Source organism: Cyprinus carpio, chromosome A19 (genome assembly GCF_018340385.1).
Source record: "Cyprinus carpio isolate SPL01 chromosome A19, ASM1834038v1, whole genome shotgun sequence".
NCBI classification, from domain to species: domain Eukaryota; kingdom Metazoa; phylum Chordata; class Actinopteri; order Cypriniformes; family Cyprinidae; genus Cyprinus; species Cyprinus carpio.
The window spans coordinates 3,742,458-3,760,148 of NC_056590.1; positions in this window are offsets into that span (position 1 = coordinate 3,742,458).

The following is a 17,691-nucleotide window of genomic DNA, read 5'->3' on the forward strand; positions in this document are numbered from 1 at the left end:
CTAGAACAAGGAAGTATGACCATATTAGCCCGGTTCTGTCAACACTGGACTGGCTACCTGTTAAACATCGTATAGATTTTAAAATCTTGCTTATTACTTATAAAGCCCTGAATGGTTTAGCACCTCAGTATTTGAACACGCTCTTGTTACATTATAGTCCCTCCACGTCTGCTGCGTTCTCAAACTCTGGCAATTTGATAATACCTAGAATATCAAAGTCAACTGCGGGCGGCAGATCCTTTTCCTATTTAGTGCCTAAACTCTGGAATAACCTACCTGTTATGTGGGAGTGTTCTAACTTGTGTTTTGTTGCAGTTACTCAGTAGCTCACCTGCAATCAACGGGTTAATTGACATCACCTGAAAGGAGCATTTTTAAACACCAGGACGCATGCTCGCTCTCTCTCTCTCTCTCTAGGTCCTACAGCCAGCTTGACAGTAGCAGGGCCTGTTTTGTCACAGTCCCTTTTTTCTTATTCGTTCTGTTATTTAATAAACCTTATTTTATTTGGTAAACTTGTTTTGGGTCCTTGATGTTGCTTCCCTAGAGTCAGGGTTGTAACATAATGGGGGCTCGTCCGTTTCTTTAAAAAAAAAATGATACTTTGGGACTGTGATTATTTTATTTTTTTTCTCTCTCCTCTTTAATTTTTTTTTTTTTTTTTTATTTGATTGATTGATGTTTTTGGTGAGTATGGTTTTGAGTATTTTTTGTGATTTATTCACAAAGTTTCCCCGGTTAGATAGGGTGAGCGTTCCAGGTGGGTTGAACATTCAGTTCTTCCTTTGGTTCACACTTTTGTTATTTTGCCTTTTTTATTTTCGAGGTTATTCTGGGTGGAGACTTGTTCTCTGTCGGGGGTATAAGCATTTCACAACTGTGTGATCGTTGATTATATGGTCTACAGTTGTTGTTGTTTTTTTTGCTTTTAAAGTCGCCTCATGCCCGGTACACCTCAGAAGATACAGTAGATAGGGGTTAGGAAATGTTAGGCAGGTACCCGGGTGTTTCTCATGCATTATGTTTTGCTCAGCAACCATGCTCACTTTTTGGAGGGAGTAAGAGGAGAGTATTTAAGTTAGGTGAGTTAAAATTTCTGCCACTTTTGTGTTTGTGTGGTCCATGATCCTAACTTTAGTCTGCTAGCAGCTTTTGTGTGATCTTCCTTTATGGACTTTTGTGTAGACTAATGCCCAGTATAATATTTGTGATTGCTGACTAGTGAGCTGTTGCTTGTTTGAGGTGAGTGATCTTTCGCAGTTTACTGGGTTATGTAGTTCTACTTCTGTGAGTAAATTTGCTGCTTCGTGTTTTTGTAGTTTGTACTAGAGTGGACCTGTGGTGTTAGTTGTACGTTTGTACAAATTGTGAAAGACTCCATTCATGTTTTGTGCTTTTGTTGTTAGCACTTTAGTTTAGTTGGAGTTGAGTTTAGTAATGGCTTCTTTAGAGGATTTCCTAAAGGAACCTTCAGATGAGTTGCTTGAGCTTTTTACAAAAGATCAACTCTTGCAATTAGCCTCTCATTATAATATTACCATTACCAGTAGTGAGAAGCGTTTAAAGGATAGTGTAAAGGACATCATCAGAAATGTGTTGGTTGATAATGGTATTTTGAAAGTTAGGCCAGTTTCCTTACAACCCATGGTTGCTCCCTTGTCTAAAGCTACAATTCAGTTGAGACTTAAGGAGTTAGCTTTACAGGAGAAACCGCTGGAAGCTAGGGTGAGGGAAAGGCAATTTAAAGAGAAACAAATGTATCTTGAACATGAAGGATGTTGAGAGATATTTTTCTCACTTTGAACCTGTGGTCACCAAAAAAAAGTTTTCCATGAAGGATGTTGAGAGATATTTTTCTCACTTTGAACCTGTGGTGACCACATCTAAGTGGTCCAGAAATGTGTGGACTTTTACAAAGTGTTTTGGTAGGTAAGGCTCAGGAAGCTTATTCTGCTCTAAGCCTTGAGAAGAGCACTGATTATGATGAGGTTAAAGCAGCTATACTAAAAGCATATGAGCTAGTTCCTGAAGCTTACCGCCAGCGCTTTAGAAGTTGCTAAACTTGCTCATCACACTTATGTTGAATTCGCAAAGCAGAAAGAGTCTGTTTGATCGGTGGTGTACATCTCAGAGGGTGTAAAGTAAGGAGCAACTTAGACAAGTTATTTTGCTTGAAGAGTTTAAAAACTGTCTGCCTGAGGTTGTCTGTTTATTTGAATGAGCAGAAGGCAGTAACTTTAGAGCAAGCTGCAATCTTGGCAGATGAGTTTATTTTAACTCATAAGGTAAATTTTGGTGACAAACAGGCAGGGTCTCAGGGTAAGGACCAGAACAATAGGTTCCGATTTGGAAAGTTTCCTGCTTTTCATCTCCTGGTAAGAAAATGGCTAGTGACAGTTCAATTTCAGAAAGGGTCTGTTTTTATTGTATAAAAAAAAAAAAAACGGGTCCATCTTCTTGCAGACTGTCTTGTTCTAAGTAGGAAGCAGAAAACTAAAAAACTCCACCATCAACAAATCATTACTTAAATAACACATCAAACAAAAAAAAAAGATTGCGTCAAAGCAACTGAACAACAATAATTAGGAAAACAGTGTGTCAATAATGCAAAATGACAGTTAAAGGCAGTTCATCATTGAATTCAGTGATGTCATCATGCAGCTCAGTTCAGTTTAAATAGTATCTGTGCAATAATTTGCAATTAAGTCAACGATATCGCTGTAAATGAAGTGTCCCCAACTAAGCAAGCAGAGGCGACAGCGGCAAGGAACCAAAACTCCATCAGTGACAGAATGGAGAAAAAAACCTTGGGAGAAACCAGGCTCAGTCAGGGGGCCAGTTCTCTTCTGGCCGGACGAAACCAGCAGTTCAAGTCCAGGCTGCAGCAAAGTCAGATTGTGCAGCAGAATCATCTGTTTCCTGTGGTCTTGTCCTGGTGGTCGTCTGAGACAAGGTCTTTACAGGGGATCTGTCTCTGGGGCTCTAGTTGTCCTGGTCTCCGCTGTAGAGGTCCTTTCTAGTTGCTGATCCACCATCTGGGCTGGATACGTACTGGATCCGGGTGACTGCAGTGACCCTCTGACTTGGATACAGACTGGATCTAGTGGCTACGGTGACCTCGGAATAACGAGAGGAAACAGACTAATATGAGCGTAGATGCCATTCTTCTAACGATGTAGCAAGTACATTGGGTGTTATGGGAAGTGTTCCCGGTTCTGGTTTACCTAATTAATGCAGCCTAAAAATCCTTTAACTGATTTGGATATTAGAAGTGTATTAGTATGTTATGTGTAAGCCAGGTTAAAGAGATGGGTCTTTAATATAGATTTAAACTGCAAGAGTGTGTCTGCCTCCCGAACAATGTTAGGTAGGTTATTCCAGAGTTTGGGTGCTAAATAAGAGAAGGATCTGCCGCCCGCAGTTGACTTTGATATTCTAGGTATTATCAAATTGCCTGAGTTTTGAGAACGCAGCGGATGTGGAGGACTATAATGTAACAAGAGCTCGTTCAAATACTGAGGTGCTAAACCATTCAGGGCTTTATAAGTAATAAGCAAGATTTTTAAATCTATACGATGTTTGATAGGGAGCCAGTGCAGTGTTGACAGGACCGGGCTAATATGATCATACTTCCTGGTTCTAGTAAGAACTCTAGCTGCTGCATTTTGGACTAACTGGAGTTTGTTTACTAAGCGTGCAGAACAACCACCCAATAGAGCATTACAATAATCTAACCTTGAGGTCATAAACGCATGGATTAACATTTCTGCATTTGACATTGAGAGCATAGGCCGTAATTTAGATATATTTTTGAGATGGAACAATGCAGTTTTACAAATGCTAGAAACGTGGCTTTCTAAGGAAAGGTTGCTATCAAATAGCACACCTAGGTTCCTAACTGATGACGAAGAATTGACAGAGCAGCCATCAAATCTTAGACAGCGTTCTAGGTTATTACAACCATACATTCCGTTTCCCCAAAATTAAAACCTCTGCTTTTCCACAAAGAACTAAATAGAAATTGCTCGTCATCCAGTTTTTTATATCAACTATGCATTCCGTTTTTTCAAATTGGTATGTTTTGCTGGGCCACAAAGAACTACAGAGCTGAGTATCATCAGCATAACAGTGAAAGCTAACACTGTGTTTCCTGATGATATCTCCCAGGGGTAACATGTAAAGCGTGAAGAGTAATGGCCCTAGTACTGAGCCTTGCGGTACTCCATACTGCACTTGTGAACGATATGATACCTCTTCAATTCACTGCTACGAATTGATGGTGGTCATATAAGTTCGATTTAAACCATGCTTATGCACTTCCATTAATGCCAAAAAAAGTGTTCTAGTCTATGCAAAAGAATAGTGTGGTCAATAGTGTCGAACCCAGCACTAAGATCCAATAGCACTAATAGAGAGATACAACCACGATCAGATGATAAGAGCAGGTCATTTGTAACTCTAAGGAGAGCAGTCTCAGTACTTATGATACGGTCTAAATTCTGATTGGAAATCCTCACAGATGCCATTTTCTCTAAGAAGGAATATAATTGTGAGGATACTACCTTTTCTAGTATCTTGGACAGAAAAGGGAGATTCGAGATCGGTCTATAATTATCTAGTTCTTTGGGGTCAAGTTGTGTTTTTTTTTTTTTTTTTGATGAGAGGCTTAATAACAGCCAGTTTAAAGGTTTTGGGGACATACCCTAATAACAATGAGGAATTATATAGTCAGAAGAGGCTCTATGACTTCTAGAAGCACCTCTTTTAGGAGCTTCCAGTGTCACGTCTACCTCTGGTCATCCTCACTTGCAGATGTTCCATCTGAGAAAGTGGAACGCAAGAATGGTGAGTTAGCTGGCTCATCATTATTCTTAATGGATGGTTTTGTATGTCTGTCTTCTGAGCCTAAATCCAGACAAGCTATCAAGATCTGGAGAGATACTGGAGCTTTCCAATCTGTGATTATCCAGGATGTCTTGTCTTTTAATGAAAAGTCAGCCCAAGGTTCAGAAGTAATTGTTAAAGGCTTTGGTGGAGGATTTTTGTCTATGCCTTTGCATAATATTCATTTACAATTTGATCTAGTCTCTGGGGATTTTGTAGTTGCACTTTGTTCCCATATACCGATAGATGGGGTGTCCTTTATTTTGGGGAACGATTTAGCTGGTGGTAGAGTGCAAGCTGTTCTTGAAGTAACTTCCACTCCCTGCAAGCCAGATAGTCCAGATGAGCTTGAATTGGCATATCTAGAGACATTCCCTGTTTGCGTTACAACTCGTGCCATGTCAGCTAAACGGAATGTTGAAGGCAAGCCTTCTTCAAATCAGAGATTTTACTTTGTGATACTTTTATGGCCCAAGGTAATGTGAACTTCACATGTTTTGGAAAGATGTTTCCATCTTGTGAGCAGCTAATAGTTGAGCAAATGCAAGATCCCACCTTGTCCCCTATGTTTGAAGATGTGGTACCAGACGAAACATTATCAAACGTAGCTTCTGGCTATTTTGTTAATGATGGGGTTTTGATGAGAAAGTGGACAGATCCAAAAATGTCAAGTCAGGATGATTGGAGTAGGGTGTTTCAAGTGGTGGATCCAAAAGTTTATCGATGTGATATTTTGTATCTTGCTCATGATCATAGTCTATCTGGCCACTTGGGTATTAGAAAAACTTTGGATCGTGTGTTACGGCATTTTTTTTCTGGCCTAGAGTAAGGTCAGATGTGGCTCAGTATTGTAGATCATGTCATGTTTTTCAGATTATAGGTAAACCTAACCAGTCTATTCCAGCAGCTCATTGCATCCCATTCCTGCCATTGGAGAGCCATTTGAACATGTTTTGATTGATTGTATTGGACCTCTCCCACGTACCAAATTGGGTAATCAGTATCTTCTCACAATTATGTGTGCAGCAACAAGGTTACCTGAAGCTGTCCCTTTGCGTAAAGTTAAGGCCCCTGCTGTTTCTAGAGCCCTTGTTAAGTTTTTCACAGTGTTTGGGTTACCAAGAGTAGTTCAGTCGGATCAAGGGTTTAATTTCATGTCTCAGCTTTTCTCCCAGGTGTTGAAACTGTTGTCTATTCAGCATAACACCTCATCTGCATATCATCCAGAGTCACAGGGTGCACTAGAGAGATTCCACCAAACTCTAAGAGAGTTTAAAAGCAGCTCAGGAGAAGATGAAGACATGGTATGATCAAAAGGCTAAGCATCGGGTATTTTCTTCAGGACACCAAGTGCTTGTACTTTTACCAATACCTGGTTCTGTGTTGCAGGCTCAATATAGTGGGCCATACATCACTGAATCTGTTGGTGAGTGTAATTACCTAGTTAAGGCTCCAGATCGTAAAAGGAAAACCTGTATGTGCCATGTTAACTTACTTGAGCCTTACATTGACCGTAATCAAACTGTATGTGCAGAGGTCAAGGCTTTGGCTGTACTGAATGTTTCATCTACTGAGACAGAAGTGTTGCTGACTCTGGGGCTGCTCAGGGTAGATTGTCAAATTCTAAAATTTTGGCTGATTTGGATTCTCATTTGTCTAATTTAAATCCTTCTGAGCGTACTGATATTATCCAGTTGATTTGTCAACATTTGGCCCTGTTTTCTGATGTTCCAACTTGTACTAATGTGCTAGAGCATGACACTGATGTGGGTCAAGCTACCCCTATTAAACAACATCCATATAGGGTAAATCCTGTGAAATGTCAGCTTTTGCACAAAGAGGTACAGTATATGTTGGAACATGGAATAGCTGAACCATCATCTAGTGCTTGGAGTTCACCATGTTTACTGGTTGAGAAACCTGATGTTTCTCTTTGTTTTTGTACAGATTTTCACAAGGTGAATGCCGTCACTAAGTCTGACTCCTGTCCTATCCCACGGCTAGATGACTGCATTGATCAAGTTGGTTCTGCATCTTTTGTTACAAAGTTGGATCTTTTGAAAGGCTACTGGCAGGTTCCACTTAGCCAGCGAGCCCGTGAGATCTCTGCTTTTGTGACGCCAGACCACTTTTGCTATTATAAGGTTATGGCTTTTGGAATGAGAAACTCACCTGCTACTTTCCAGCATTTAGTAAATAAGGTGCTGAAAGGAGTTGCAGGATGTGAGGCTTACCTTGATGACTTGGTTGTTTATAGTTCTTCCTGGTCTCAACACTTAACCCAGCTTGAGGATGTGTTCAAGCGGTTAAAGGCTGCAAACTTGACTTTGAACCTCTCCAAGTGTGAGTTTTGACAAACCACCGTAACTTATTTGGGCAAAGTTGTTGGCCATGGAGTTGTGTCTCCAATAGGAGCAAAAGTAGAGGCCATTGTGAACTTTCCGGTGCCGTCTTCATGGAGGGAATTAAAGCGGTTTTTGGGTATGGCAGGATATTACAGGAGTTTCTGCAGAAATTTTGCAATGGTTGCTGCACCTTTTGTCTGGACTGAGTTATGTCAGGATGCCTTTGACAATCTGAAAGCCTTGTTGAGTAGTTCTCCTATTCTTTATCCACCCCATTAAACAAATCCCTATAATAAACACTTTATTCTAGTTACTTTTCTGCTCGCAAGATGATTCAACAATGGGACTCGAGCATCCTGTGTGCTATTTTTCAAAGAAATTTGATGTCCATCAGAAGCACTATTCTATAATTAAAAGGAGGCTTTGGCCCTTATCCTTCCTTTAAACAATTTTATATATATTATTCAACAATCTTTTCACAAAAATTTTTAAAACTAACATAAAACCATATATTTCCCCAACACAACAGCATGAGATTCCAATCAGCAGTTAATGCGATGGAGTTTATTTTTGCAGGGTTATGATCGTAAACTGTCACATTCATGGAAAGGATAATGTATTGGCAGATGCCTTATCAAGGGCCGTTTGTTATTGTACATGTTAGTGTTGCATTGGGGTTGTCCTATAGCAACATTTTAAGGGGGAGAGTGTTATGTGGGAGTGTTCTAACTTGTGTTTTGTTGCAGTTACTCAGTAGCTCACCTGCAATCAACGGGTTAATTGACATCACCTGAAAGGAGCCATTTTTAAACACCAGGACGCATTCTCTCTCTCTCTCCCCCCCCCTCTCTCTCTCTCTCTCTCTCTCTCTCTCTCTCTCTCTCTCTCTCTCCTGCTTGCAAGCTGGGAATTCAAGAGAGCAAGCAAGTCATGTTGAGAATATAAAAAAAAAAAATTCTTTTCCTTTTATCTTTATCTCAGTTCCAGTCTTCTTTAAATTGCACCTAAAAGAGAATTTGTAATTAGTTTGAATCTAACTCTCAGCTTGTTGTAATTTTGGTACCTGGCCTCGTGTTTGGGCGGGATGGCGTCTCACTTGAGAGTAGAAGCGTCATCCCTATCACTCAGACACGGGGTTAGATGTGTTACTAACGCGGGAGTTGCGGTTGAGGTTGTACTAGTGGATGTAGGAGAATGAGTGGGACATGGAAATATTGTATCAGCTTCTCGGATGAATAAGGCCGTTGTGGTTTTCCTGAAGGACGAACTACTCGTTAATCGTTTGGTTGAAAGTGGAATTTCGGGTAAGTGGGAATTTTTATTCCAGTACAACCTTTGGTTTCTCCAACAACAAGGGTTTACGAATTCTAATGTTCCGCCGTTCTTTCCCGATGCGGATATAGAAAGGGAACTTTCACGTTTTGGGAAGTTCGCAAGTGGAATTAAAATGGTCCCGCTTGGATGCAAGAATGCGGCTTTGAAACATGTGTTGTCGTTTAGACGACACGTGTATATGTTTCTGAATTCACCGAATTTAAATGTTTCATTTAGGTGCGTTTTTGATGGTAAGTCGTATATGGTGTATGCTAGCACTGGGGAAATGAGATGTTATGAATGCAACTCAGTTGGACACGTGAAATTGTCGTGCCCTTTCAGAAACGGAGTAGACAGTGAGGCTGGCCCGAGTGGTGTTTCGGGTGAGAGAACAAATAATCCAGTGTTGGAAGGAAATAATAGTGGGGAAGCTAAGTCGCTAAATATTGAGAAAGGAGATGAGATTGGAGGAAGTTCCCAACAAGAAGGACAGTTTTCTGATGATAAATTGTCCAGTAGTGAAAATCAGAATGGAAATAGTTCTGGCAATGTTCAATTTCAGGAAAATGTTGAGATTGTAAATGGTAAGTCTGTTGTAACTGATGGAGGAGTTCTACAGCAAACTGAAGCAGTGGATGAGATAACAGTAGGTCAGATGGAAATTGAAAGTAAAAGTGGAGTAGAATCGAAGACTGTAAGTGGTGGTGATTTTCCTTTACTAAAGATAGTGTTGGGATCTGATAAGGAAGTGGGTAATGAGGATGGTGACGATGATGAAAGTGTTCAGTCTGATTGTTCAGATGTATCTAATTTCTCACAAACCACAAGTGAACAAGTGTATTTGTTGGGAGAGTTAAACGATTTAATGGATGAGACGTTTGGAAAAACAGTAGATGTAAGGAATTTTTTTCCTGATTTTGAATCTTTAGTTCTTTTTTGGCAGAAGAGGGTTGGAGAAGAAGGTCTGAGTCAGAGGAAAAGATTTCGGTTAAAAAAGATACTTTCAAAGATAAGAAGAGGGAAAAGTCATGCAAAACGTAAATTTAATATTTGGCCCAAAATGATCTAAAACACTCCCCCTTCTCTCTCTCTCTCCTCTCTCTCTCTTCTCTCTCTCTCTCTCTCTTTCTTCATACCCCTCATATAGATACTTTCTTTCTTTTCTTAGTAGCTTCACTCTTATGGAGATTATAAGAGTGGGCTCCTTAAATATTAATGGAGGAAGAGAACAGGAGCAAGAGAGCAATGGTTGCTGAAATAATTAAATTAAAAAATATAACATTACTTATTTACAAGAAAACACATACAGATTGTGATAATGAGGTGGAATGGCATAGATGGTGGGATGGGAAGTTATTCATTAATCAAATATCAAAACTATAAGTGCGGGTGTGTGCTATTCTTTTTTCAAAAAATATGGATTTAAATATTTTGTCAACTCTAGAATTTAGAAAAGGGTAGAGTTTTTATAAGTTCAAAGCAGAAATTAAGGGGATTGTATGTTTATTCGTTAATGTTTATGCTCCTAATAAAGGAGCAGGTCGTGTAGAGCTTTTTAAAACAGTTGCAAGACACATTAAGACAACAAAATGATGATATCTGTGTGATAATGGGTGGAGATTGGAATTGTACTACTATTTCTTATTAGACAGAAATGGAGGAAGAAACTCACAGTCAAGTCATGTACTTCTCAGTTTAAAACTAAAGAGTTTTAGTTAATGGATGTCTGGAGGGATATGAATCAGATGGTTAAACAGTATACCATGGATCAAGATGTTAGATTCCTCTGTTACTGGTGCAAGATTAGACAGATTTATGTTAGTAAAAAAGAAAACAACAGTATCATGAATGCAAAATATTTTTCCTAATGGTTTTTTTCTGATCATCATATTGTTACCATTGATTTTAATATTAATATAGTACAGCGTCCAAAGTATTATTGGCAATTTTAATGTTAAATTATTGCAGGATAATTCCTTCTGTGAGAAGTTCAGGTTCTTTTGGGAAATGTGGAAATTGAATAAGAATGCCTTTGAAAATTTGACTCAATGGTGGGAGGTTGGGAGAACACAGATCAGGGTGTTTTGTCAGCAGTATTCTTATAATTCAACGGTACATATAAAAAGGAAAATAAAGCAATTGGAGAACGATCTTTATGATATGGAACATTTGATTGATGTTAATAATGAAGGACTAATTAAGAAATTAAAGAATAAGAAAATGGATTTGAAGGTTTTTTTGGAGGAAAGAGTAAAGGGTGCTTTGATTAGAGCAAGGATAATGTCTATTAAAGAAACATGATGCTGCTACTACTCTTATTTTTTTTAATTTAGAAAGAAAAGTTGCACAAGAGAAAGTTTTGCATTGTTTGCGTCGTGAGAATGGGACATTGACTTCAAATCCATTGGAAATTAGAAAAATGGCTATGGACTTTTACACACTGATTTATTTGGACCTACTGACTGTGTTTCTGGAAGTATGGATCAACTGTTGCAAGGGTTACCTAAGCTGAATGATATGGACAAAGAAGAGCTTGAACTAGATGATTTCGTTTAATGAACTCTTTGAAGCAGTTCAACAACTCTCTCTACAAGTCGAGCACCAGGAATTGATGGCCTACCAGCAGAATTTTACAAGAACCTTTGGAGCATTTTAGGCAGAGACTTTCATGAAGTAGTTTGTGAATGTTTTGTGAGAGGAATACTTCCAAGTAGCTGTAAAAGGGCGGTGTTATCTCTAATTCCAAAAAAAGGAGATCTGGGTTTGTTAAAAAAAATTGGAGACCAGTTTCTTTAATGTGTTTAGATTAGAAAAATAATATCTAAATGTTTAGCTAATAGGCTAAAGAAATATTTACATAGTGTGGTGAAGAAGGAACAAACATATTGTATTCCAGGTCGTACAATTATGGATAATTTGTTTTTAATGAGAGATGTTATAGATTTTTCGATGAATAATAATTGTGATGTCAGGTTTTTATCTATTGATCAGGAAAAAGCCTTTGATCGTGTGGGACATATCTTTTTGAGGTTTTAGAAGCTTTTGGGTTTGGGAATAATATTGTTGCTTGGATAAAGTTGTTGCATAATAATGCATCTGTTTTAATCAAGTCAGGAGGTGGGGGATTGAGTAGCCCAGTAGCTGTTAAAAGAGGCGTTAGACAGGGGTGTCCTCTTTCAGGGCAGTTATATAGCTTAGTAATTGAACCTCTATTATGTCATTTAAGAAGTAATTTGAAAGGTTTTTATGTTGCAGAAAATGTGGAATGTTCTGTGTCTGCATATGCAGATGATATAACTGTGTTTGTAACAGGTCAAGAAGATATTCAAAAAATTTGTAAGAGTCTAACTCTATTTGAAAAGGCTTCTTCTGCAAAAGTAAACTGGGGAAAAAGTGAGGGGTTTATTGTCGTTGAATGGAGGGAATGATGGGATACCTCACATTCCAGGAGGATTGAAGTGGGGAACAAAAGGTATTAAAGTCTTAGGAGTCTTCTTGGGTTCAGAAAATTATAGGAAAAAGAACTGGGAAGGGATGCTGGATAAGGTGTTAGCTAAGTTGTCTAAATGGAATTGGCTATTACCTGAACTATCCTATAGGGGTAGAGTCCTGGTCATAAACAATTTGGCTGCATCCATGCTGTGGCACAAGCTGAATGTGCTAGAGCCACCTGATAAATTGATCAAGGAAATACAGAGAAAGTTGGTGGATTTCTTTTGGTCAGGCCAGCACTGGATTCCTGGGCCTGCTCTGTATTTGTCAACCCAAGAAGGAGGACAAGGCCTTGTGGACATCAGAAGTCGGATCAATACTTTTCGTTTACAAGCTTTACAGAGACTGTTGTATGTAGAAGACATCGAGTGGAGTAATGTAGCGTGTGTTTTGCTGAGGAGTACATCATGTCTTGGATACGATAAACGGTTGTTTTTAATTAGAACTAATGAATTGGATTTGAGCAATCTGACTTCTTTCTATCGCTCCATGCTACAAGCGTGGAAAATGACTTTTTCTGTAAGCAGAGGAGTTGAACATTTACAAGAATGGATTCTGGAGGAACCGTTGCTTCATAATCCATTTATTCAGGCAAAATGTTTGTCTTCAGAAAGTTTGAGGAACTGTCTGATTAGAGCTGGATGTACTAAAGTTAAGAATCTTAGAGACGCAAACGGATGGAAAACTGAGGAAACATTGCAGAAGAACACTGGAATACATTCTAGGCGTGTCGTGTCTCAGGTGCTGAAGGAAGTGAATGCAGCTTTACCAGGAGTCTGCAGAGAAGCGTTAGGACTTCACAAGTGCAAGAGGAGGAGAAAAAACTGTGCGTTTCCATTGATTTATGTGTCTGCAGTGGCATTGGAGGAGTTTAAGGAAGATAGCGGCATGATTTTGTCTTTTAAAACACCTGAATTGGGGGCGTTTCAGGACATTAGCAAAAAAGCACTTTATTCTGTGTGTGTCAAAATGTATCACTGGCGTGTTCTGGAAAAAGTCAAGACTTGGAGGTGGTCAGAATTGTTTGGGCCAGACTTTTGGTGGCTGCTGGAGATCTCTGTACAAATGTCCTATAGAGAAACGTACAGCAGATTTACAGTGGCGGCTAATTCATGGTATTATAGCTACGAACAGACACTTGGCGCACCTGAATTCAGAAGTTGGGAAAAATTGTCCTTTCTGTGGAAATAGAAGAAACTGTGGATCATTTATTTATTCAATGTAAGAGGTTAGGAGGTTTTTTCGTATTTTAAAAAGTTGGTTTGAAGGCTTTGGTGTAGAATTTTCTTATAAAATTTTTATAAGCAGTTTGAAATATAATTATCAAGAACGAAGAAAATTGTGTTTATTAAATAATTTATTGGATCAAGGCAATTTTAAAACATTGGAAATGATTTAAAAATTGGCGTATTTAAAATAATTTAAAACAGTTAAAAATAGAAAATGATTTTACATAGAATATAGTGAATATGTAAAATACAGTGCAATCAATTAGGACATCGCACATTGCTCATTCAACAAATGCACAGCTAAACAGATGAGTTTTGAGTCTAGATTTAAATGTGACTAATGTTTTAGCACATCTGATCTCTTCTGGAAGCTGATTCCAACTGCTGCAGGCGGCATAGTAACTAAAAAGCGGACTCCCCCTTGTTTTGTGTGAACCCTTGGTATTTCTAACTGACTCGATCCTAATGATCTGAGTGGTCTGTTATGTTTATATTCAGTGAACATATCTGCAATATATTTTGGTCCTAGGTCATTGAGTGATTTATAAGCGAGTAAAAGTACTTTAAAATCAATCCTAAATGTAACTGGAAGCCAGTGTAAGGACCTGAGGACTGGTGTGATATGCTCAGATTTTCTGGTACTTAGTCAGAATCCTGGCAGCAGCGTTCTGGATGAGCTGCAGCTGTCTAATGGTCTTTTTGGGAAGGCGGTGAGGAGACCATTACAATAGTCCACCCTGCTGGTGATAAAGGCATGAACAAGTTTCTCTAAGTCTTGACTGGAAACAAAACATCTAATTCTTGCAATGTTTTTTTAGATGATAGTATGCTGATTTGGTTACTGCTTTGACATGACTACTGAAACTAAGGTCTGTCTCCAGAATCACACAAGATTCCTGACTTGATTTTTAGTTGTTTGTCCCCTTGAGTCAAGGTATGCATTCACCTTGAAAACTTCATCTTTGTTTCCAAATGCAATAACTTCAGTTTTTCCTTGTTTAACTGAAGAAAGTTCTGGCACATCAACTATTAATTTCATCAATACATTGGCAGAGGGAGTCAATGGGGCTGTAGTCATTTGGCGATAAGGCTAGGTAAATCTGGGTATCATCAGCACTTAGCTGTGATAGGCAATTTGGTTCTTTCTCATTATCTGACTTAGTAGAACATATATACAGGCTAAACAAGAGCGGTGCCAGAATTGAGCCTTGTGGGACTCCGCATGTCATGGACGTCCACTTAGACTTATGCTCTCCTAGACTCACAAAAAAAGTTAGCAATATGGAAAACAAGGAAGAACAAATTATTAGGTACTGGTTCAGTCGATGCAGAGTGTGTTCTGAAAGGGTTGGTTGCCGCTCGAATTAAAGTTGAGTTTTCATATTTTAAAATGGTAAATAATGTTTTAGAATTTTTAACTGTTTGGACTGTGGGAAAAGTTTTGTGTGAAATTGTAGATGAAGTGCTGATTTTATATTTTTAATGTAGAGAAAGTTTATAATGTGATGGTTTCTGTATTTTAGTGTAATTTTTTTATGGAATAATTGTGATAAAATAAAGGTTTAAGTCTCTCTCTCTCTCTCTCTCTCTCTCTCTCTCTCTCTCTCTCTCTCTCTCTCTCTCTCTCTCTCTCTCTCTCTCTCTCTCTCTCTCTCTCTCTCTCTCTCTCTCTCTCTCTCTCTCTCTCTCTCTCTCTCTCTCTCTCTCTGGTGCATGCTGGGAGTGTGTGAGAAGGAGCTCGAGTGTTTGTTGGGGCGAGAGTGCATTTTCTGTTTCATGCTTTTTTTTCTTATTTTCTTTATTGTTTTTTTTTTTCCCTTAGGTATTTGTTTCCAATCTCTTAGGTAGAGGAAAGGGGAGGCATGGGAAAGGAAAGTTGCGGCTCTGAAGCAGCGTCGCGTTTAAACCCCGGTGTGGGCGTCTGTTCCCGGTCCAGCACTGACACTCGGCATGGTTGCAGAGTCGTGCAGAGCGGGGAGTGATGGTAGAAGATCTGCTTCTGGTTATCGGGGAGCAGATTGGGTTTGTCTGATAACATTCGTCGGCATCGCATTATGAATAAAAGCGATTGTTGCTGCTTCTTTATGGCACAAAATGACAATAATGAGCCCTCCTGTTGACTTGGGTGACGATATCCAGCAGCGAATAGTGGATTTTTTTTTTTCTGGTCAGAGCCATCATTGGTTAAAGGCGGCGAGGCGTTGTATTATTTGCCTGTACCTGGAAGGTAGGCCAGGGGCTGATTGATGTCGCATCAAGAATAAATATAATAGAAATAAAAAGATTAAAGGTAAAGTATTTAGCTAAGGCCTTCAAGAATCCAGACCAACACGGAAGATTGCTTTATGAGGCCGAGGATGTGACGATGTGGGCTGGAATTGCTTTGCTCTACTTTTAACTGAGGAGAGCGGGAAACTGGGGGCTAGATCTTCATCTCTTCCTTATGGACGTTAACAAAGACTGAACCTTTTCAGACCTGAGCTCTTTTTTATAGATCAAGTTTTAAGATCATGGGACACTTTTTAAGTTTTCACGGAGTGGAAATGGATCACGAGTCTTAGGGCGGATGAGCTGAAAGAACGAACCACTACTTTTTATCTCGTGAATTGGATTTGGACATTTCTAAATCCCCAGGCAGAGACGGGATCTTAGAAAAAGCCATGTGGACAGCAATATTATAAAAATTGGTCATTTAAGGGAAATCTACAATATGGATTTACTGCGGACGTTTTTGCTTCAACAACTGGGACTAAGATCAATCAGAGTGGCACAGACAATGTTGAAATCAGATTTTTAGAGTCCAACCACAGGGACTTATAGACTGGCAATGGTCTAATCTTTTTAATAATGAGGTGGATATAAATGTGTGTTTCCAGAGCTAAGTGTCTCTGCATAGATGGAACTTGGCAAGAGCAAGAAAAGAAAGGTAGCTGGTTTGGTATCCTTTAAAGCATCTCAGCTGTTCCGTGTGATGCTGGAAAGAAAGATGGTATTTACACTCGGTGGTGTTAAAAAAACATGGCATTTTAAAACACTAGGGAGAGTTGGTCAAGGAATCCACCATGGCAGGAGATGTTCGGGTTAGATTGGTTAGAACGCTTCCCCTAACAGGTAGCTGGAGGTGCCTTGGGTGACACACTGTTCACAAACCCCTGGGGAGAGAACATAGGAAAAGGTCCTGGAGACCTTCAGTGGAGAATTGTGTGCCTGTCGGTATGGTTATTATCGCTACAAAAACAGAAATACAGAAGCACACCTTGACCCACAGGTAGGGAGGGAGGGGTGTCCTTTATGTGACCGTGAACAGGAAACGGTTTTTTCATTTGTGTTTCTTCAAAGTGTGGATGAAAGGCTTCAGCCTCTTTTTTTACAAATTGGAAGAAGTTGTGTAATACTTTGGGGGAAGTTTTTACAGCCAGTTTTATTTCAATTGTATTGGACCAAAATTTAGTAGAAATAGAAGGGAAGTTCATGTTTTAATTAATTTCTTATTTGGGCAGGCAAAAACTACAGCAATATGGTTGTCACGGTGAAAATGGGCGCAGTTTTGGAATGGTGATGGGGGGGGGGGGGGTGATCAACTGATGGTGTGTCCATTTTACAATGGATTATTAAAATCTAATATAATTTGATCAATTATTATCGAATTGTTTAAAAACAAATGGGGAGTAAATCAGTGTTTTTTGGATGTGTGTTGATGGTGGTTTGGAATGTATATTGATGAGTGTAACTGTGTGAGCGACGTTTGCGTTTTTTATTTATTTATTTTTTTTTTTTGTCCCTCTTCCTCCTCCTCCTGTAAATTATCAAGGGTTTATTGTTTTAAGAGTTAATTGTTGTTAATTATTCTTTTGTAAATAAATAGACCTTTAAAATCCTCTCGCTCTCCTCTCTCGTCTCCTCTCATCTCTCGACTCTTGTTCTCTCTCGCGCTCCAACGCCTTGTGTCTCTCTCGTGCCTCGTTTCGGCTCTCCTCTCTCTCTCCTCATCCTCCCGCTCTCTTCCGCCGCCCGCATCTCTAGCGCACGCGCCGCTCTCCCGTCCTCCTCGCCGACCCCTCTCTCCCTCTCCCTCGACTCTCCTCTCTCTCCGCTCTCTCACCGCCTCTCAGCTCCTCTCTCTCGTCTCCTCATCGCTTTCTGACTCATCCGCTCTCTCGTCTCCTTCGCTCTCTCTTCCCTCGTCCTCTCCTTCTCTCTCCGCACATCCTCCATCTCTCCTCCTCTCCGCGGCCCTCCGCTCCTCCCTCTCTTCTCTCCTTTCTCACTCTCTCTCTTCTCTCTCCTCTCTCTCTCTCTCCTCCCCCCCTCTCCTCTCTCTCTCTTCCTCTCTCGCTCTCTCTCTCTCTCTCTCTCTCTCTCTCTCTCTCTCTCTCCTCTCGTCCTAAAGCCAGCAGCTGGGCCTTGTTTGTTGTCACAGTCCCTTT